The sequence below is a fragment of the Bombyx mori genome, chromosome 6, assembly GCF_030269925.1.
Source record: "Bombyx mori chromosome 6, ASM3026992v2".
Taxonomy (NCBI): Eukaryota; Metazoa; Arthropoda; class Insecta; order Lepidoptera; family Bombycidae; genus Bombyx; species Bombyx mori.
The window spans coordinates 7,280,894-7,286,505 of NC_085112.1; the positions used below are offsets into that span (position 1 = coordinate 7,280,894).

The following is a 5,612-nucleotide window of genomic DNA, read 5'->3' on the forward strand; positions in this document are numbered from 1 at the left end:
CCGTCCCCATATAAAAACGGTACGCGACCGCGCCGCGTTTATTCTAGGACGACTCTATCCAATGCTTTGTAGTCGAAGCAAACTGTCCCTCCGCAATAAGGTAACTCTCTACAAAACTTGTATACGCCCCGTCATGACGTATGCAAGCGTAGTGTTCGCTCACGCAGCCCGCACCCACTTGAAATCCCTTCAGGTTATTCAATCACGATTCTGCAGGATAGCCGTCGGAGCGCCTTGGTTCCTTAGGAATGTGGATCTCCACGACGACCTGGAGCTCGACTCTTTTAGTAAGTATCTACAGTCGGCATCGCTGCGCCATTTTGAGAAGGCGGCACGACATGAGAACCCTCTCATCGTAGCCGCTGGAAATTACATACCCGACCCAGTAGACCGAATGGTAAACCGTCGACGTCGCCCAAAGCACGTCATTACGGATCCCCCTGATCCATTAACGGTGCTTTTAGGCACCACAAGCACCGGTCACCGTCCTCGTCGAACCCGTCGCTTGCGACGAAGGGCTCGACGAGCGAACTAACCCATAGACACAGCCCACTGAGTTTCTCGCCGGATCTTCTCAGTGGGTCGCGTTTCCGATCCGGTGGTAGATTCTGCGAAGCACTGCTCTTGCTAGGGTCAGTGTTAGCAACTCTCCGGTTGAGCCCCGCGAGCTCACCTACTAACGTTAGGGTGAAGCTGAAATAGCCTCTCAAGGCTATCAGCATAGGTAGGGAAAAAAAAAAAAAAAAAAAAGGTACTCATTGAAATCAAATAATGTAAAGGGCAAATTTCTTTTAAATTAAATACTTATAATAAATGAAGTAATTATTTGGATAAGGATTAATATTATCTTTATAAAGACACCTTCATAAATAATGCTTTAACTTAGAACAAATTTGGTTAGCATAAAAAAGGTTATTATTAGTATACCTAGTCCAGCCATAAGTGCTGTTACAAATTACAATGCATTTTTTTTAAATGATGTAATGTAATATTATTAAAATTTATACCTACATATTTATTAAAGTCACAGCAAATAAGAAAAAATAAATTCTATTCGAAATGGCCACCTTTGGCTTTTATACAGGCCTTTAATCTGTTTGGCCACGAATCCATGGATATACGTACTGTTTCCAAGGGAAATGTCGGCACCGCTTGCTCCAAAGATTTTTTAAGAGACTCAATGTTGCCGTGTCCATTTAGAGCAAGCCATGTCCTCTAAAACTGACCATAATTTAAAGTTTAAAGGGTTGAGGTCTGGGCGAGATGAGGGCCCGTCTTCAGCTTTTATAAAGTCCGGAACGTTGGTTTCAAGTCCGGCTTGGGTAATTCGTGCCTTGTGACCAAGTGCAGAGGGCTGCTGGAAAGTCCACGTGTTTACGTGTATTTTTAAAAAGTGTATTGCTGAGAGGTTTCATATCAGGATCCAAGACTGTATCTTGATACATTTTGGCTGAAGTTTTCACTCCTTTTTTACAAAAATGTAGTTTTGTGACTCCTTGATAAGACACGCCCCACTAAGCCATCACTGACGCAGGATGATGACCACGTTGTAGCTTTCCGACCACTTGAGCAGATTTTTTAGAACTGTGAGCGTACACTCTATCATTTTGATTATTGCAGTGCTTTTTTTTATTTTTTATTTATTGCTTTTTATTCTTCTTTATTGTGTTTTTTAATCGTGAAGATTTTTTCATCGGTAAAGAGAATATTCTGTGCCTTTCACCTGCGTATCGCGACAGAAAGCATTTTGGTTGATCCATTCACTCTGTTTAATTGTAAAGTTAGATTTAGGGCATGTCCTGTATATCGCTGATAAGCATCAAGCTGCAGGTCTTGTTTTATAATACGCGACAGAGTCCTATCGGGAATCATCATTTCTCGCGATAAGATTTTTTGCTTCCTAATGGGGTTTCGACGAATTCTGGCTTTAACAGCATTAACTGCGTTTGTAGTTCTAACAGCACACGTCCACCTCGTTCTTTTCTGGTAGGACAGACGAAGTGTTTTTGTATCTGTTTATAGTACGATATACGAACATACGGCTGATACCAAGCTTTTTAAGTGAATGGAATATGACCGGCGGCTCCATACCCACTTAGTTCAAGGCGATCACTGCACTCTACTATTTTCTTTAACACCCCATTTGTATTGTAATTTAATAATGAACACGAAAAAATATGTGAAACGGCGCAAAATTTTATTTTTTTTCTATTTTGCAGCTTTTTTAATATTTTGAATTTGGACCACGTATATTATTTTAAAAACTAAAAAATAGAAAAAAAAATAAGTAACAGTATTTATGGCCAGACTAGTGAGATAAAATCATGTTTTTTTTTTCGTGTTATATGTATATTGTTATATTTTTTATTTAATCATTATTTAATACAAGCACAAAAATATATAGGAAAAGGAACTCCATTCCAAACGGGTGTTCATAAAACAGCTCTTTTTTTTTTTAAATCGGTTTTTAATGTATTCCTTATGAATATAACAAATACGTTAACTTGTTATACGTTAACGTTAAACTGTTTTTGTTGTTATTTCATCCCGTTTAACAGCTTCAATGTTGAAAAAATAACGTGTTAGTATAAATATGGTCTCCAATTTTTATAATGATTTTAATCTATCTTTCAAGAGCATATTGTCAGTTCGCAAAGGCCCGTACTACAAGTCTTTTCAGCCGTAAAGCAGAGGACCGGTTTGATGCGTAGAAAATCGAAATAACAATGAAATTAAGATTTTGTCTTTGACAGAAAAGCTTTAGGCCCTCTGGATTTTCAACTGTTATCGTAACCGTAGCAAAATAAATTACACAAAAAGAATTTGAAATGTACATATTTACAGTAGAGAACTTGTGCTACCTAAGATACAATACTTTATAAGGTGGATTTGAAGTTATAGGAGTAGCTAGAACTTTCGAAAAATATATTAGTGTTTATAGTTATTTAGACTAGAATAATTAATTTACATTAAAACATTTTAACGAAATTACCTTAAGAAGTTATTTTTTTTATTACATGATACTGAAAAATGCACAATGAGTTTTCTGTTATCGGACAATAATAATTCTTTTAAAATACAAAAGAAACAGAGCAGCAAAGCTATAAAGTCTCATAAATTGTATGGCAATGGGATGGGTCCCACAAAAATTCCATGTTGACTGAATCGGGCCAAATATGAATATTACATGGGTGCCAAAGCTTATCCTAGGCATATACTCGTAAATCCGTAATATATGTTTATTTGACTTGGCTCAAGAATCAGTTTGTCTAGAGGCTAGGTTACTGTGTTGCAAACTATATATTATTACTTAACGAATTTATGAAAATATATACATACGTTTTATAAAAATCATAACAAATATTGTTTAAGTGGGTTTTTTATATATTCTGTAGATATATGTAAATTCCTAGATAAATTTCATATATACTTTTGTACACAAAATTTGTAATCTCAAATGTGTATTGAAATAATAATAATAATAATACATTTTTATTTCAGAATTAAATTCCATAAGAAGTGTTAGTAATACGAAAAAAAGTACATTTTATTTATTTTACATTGACCATGGCTGGTCTTGAGCCCACATGGACTTCATTCCAGTGCCTCAGTATAGGGCAGCAATAGCGACTCTCTATGGCGGCCATAAATAACGTGAGCTACAATAAATGGTGTTTAATTTATCCAATTAATTAATATTGAAAGCTATAGAAATAATATTATGACTATGTAAGCTTGAAGCTTATTTGAACGTATGACATAGCGAGCATAACTTGTAAGATTTGATCTAAGAATATTTAGAAACGATTGAAATAGCTCCGAATTAGAGTGTTTCGATTAATTTCATTTGAGTTAAAGAAATAAATAGGGGTTTGGAAGGAGCGATAAACGTGGGCAAGAAGGCGGGTTGGCTCTATAGGAGATCTTCGGCCTCTAAGCGCGCGAACCCTTTTTTCCTTCTTCGCAAATCGTCAGGGATTAAGGCAGAGAGCTCACACCTTTTCACGAATATTTTTTTGTGGTTTAACCGCCGGTAAAGCGCTATGATACAAAGTGTTTTCCCGGCGATCAATGGCTGTTTTCAAAGATAACGTTTCGTCAAGTCTTATTGATGGTTCGGATGATGAACCGGGTAGGGATCGAGAAAAAGGTGTGAAAATGTAATTTCCATGTTTCGGGAAATGAGAGAAATATTAATGCGACTTAAGAGCCTTCTGAGATTATTCGTTTTCCAATACTAGGTCATAATTTATGTACGTCCTATCGGAGGAAATGAGCATTTGGTGTAAATGATTAACTGATTCACATTTTCATTAAGCACATCGTTATGAAAGTGAATCGCAATAGTGTTCTGTTTGCAGTGTTTATTAACGGAGGTCTGAGTTTAGTGGTTCAGATGTCTGACTGTGATTCTACCGATTTGGTATAAAGTTTTTGTGTTAATTAATTTTTTCATTACATCAAGTATTGTACTAAATACTACGATCTTGTTCCTCGATGTGGAGTTAAAATTATTGCATTGTAAACATTTTGTGAAAATCTTTTTACACGCGGCGAGGGTAACGTAAAAGTTTGTTCGTTTCAAATTCAATATATTATGGCGAGCGTGCTCTCGCTCAGCCGACACCGAAACTCACTCGAGCGTAGCTCACAGAAAATTTATTGTTTTTCTAAGAAAATTTTCTCCGCACGACCCTACGTCCTAGTCGAGTCTCCGGGGAAGAGTTACAAAAACATAATGACGTCTTGAAGTGTTTAGATTTTAACTTTATTGTTCTCATTTAAGCCCTAAATTGTTTTCGCAAAGGTTTTGCTCGAATTCTCTATGTATATGGTATGTATTATTAAGTAGCATATTAAACATGTCATAATTCGAATGAAAAATATCATGAAATACCTGCAGACTAATTTTTTACAATATAAATAAACATTTAAAACTTCTATTACGGTTTAATCTCCCTTTATTATTTGTATTTTCTTATTTCCGAGGTTTCGAATATTTTACAGTTTTCGTGGTCCCTCATAATAAAATTACAGTAGTAAGCACGACATTATGCCGTAAAAGTACCTATAATTATATCTACGATTCGTGAAAACTACGACAGTATAAAATAATAATAGATAAACAGGAGACCAGTCTAACCACACTAATAATGATAGGTATCAGTCGATGATATATATTTTTTTGCTCATTTACTAAAACTCAGCATTGTGGAGTTAAAGCTGACAAGGGTCAGATAATATAGGTAGGCTCCTTCATAAAGAGGTCGAATGTTATATAAATATGACATGCAAACAAAAAAGGGACTTAACTCCAACGGCTCAGTTTCAAGATAAAGCCTTTTATCGGACGCATGAAAACGTTTTGTGAAAAATCGTTAGCGTGCGTTCACGTCTGGGCAACACGTGCGCGATACCTGAGACCGATCCCGTTGCTTAGATTAAATTTGTTCCATAATATGTGTTCACTGTCGATAACGTAAAAAAAAAATGTATAAGTACTTCAAGAAGATCGCCCGTGATTGATGATTAGGCGAGCCAACAAGTATTGGACATCTTACTGTAAGGAATGTGCTATGATTTTCATCGCTAACAAACAAACTAAGACCGAA

At 36.0% G+C, this 5,612-nt stretch overlaps 1 long non-coding RNA gene across 1 annotated transcript; it reads left to right on the top strand.

Moving 5' to 3' along the window:
• Nucleotides 1-2,770: 2,770 nt before the first annotated feature.
• Nucleotides 2,771-3,669, top strand: LOC134199012 (uncharacterized). Its single transcript, XR_009973327.1, has 2 exons — nt 2,771-2,883; nt 3,502-3,669. It is a non-coding gene; the product is annotated as an uncharacterized LOC134199012 (long non-coding RNA).
• Nucleotides 3,670-5,612: the final 1,943 nt, after the last annotated feature.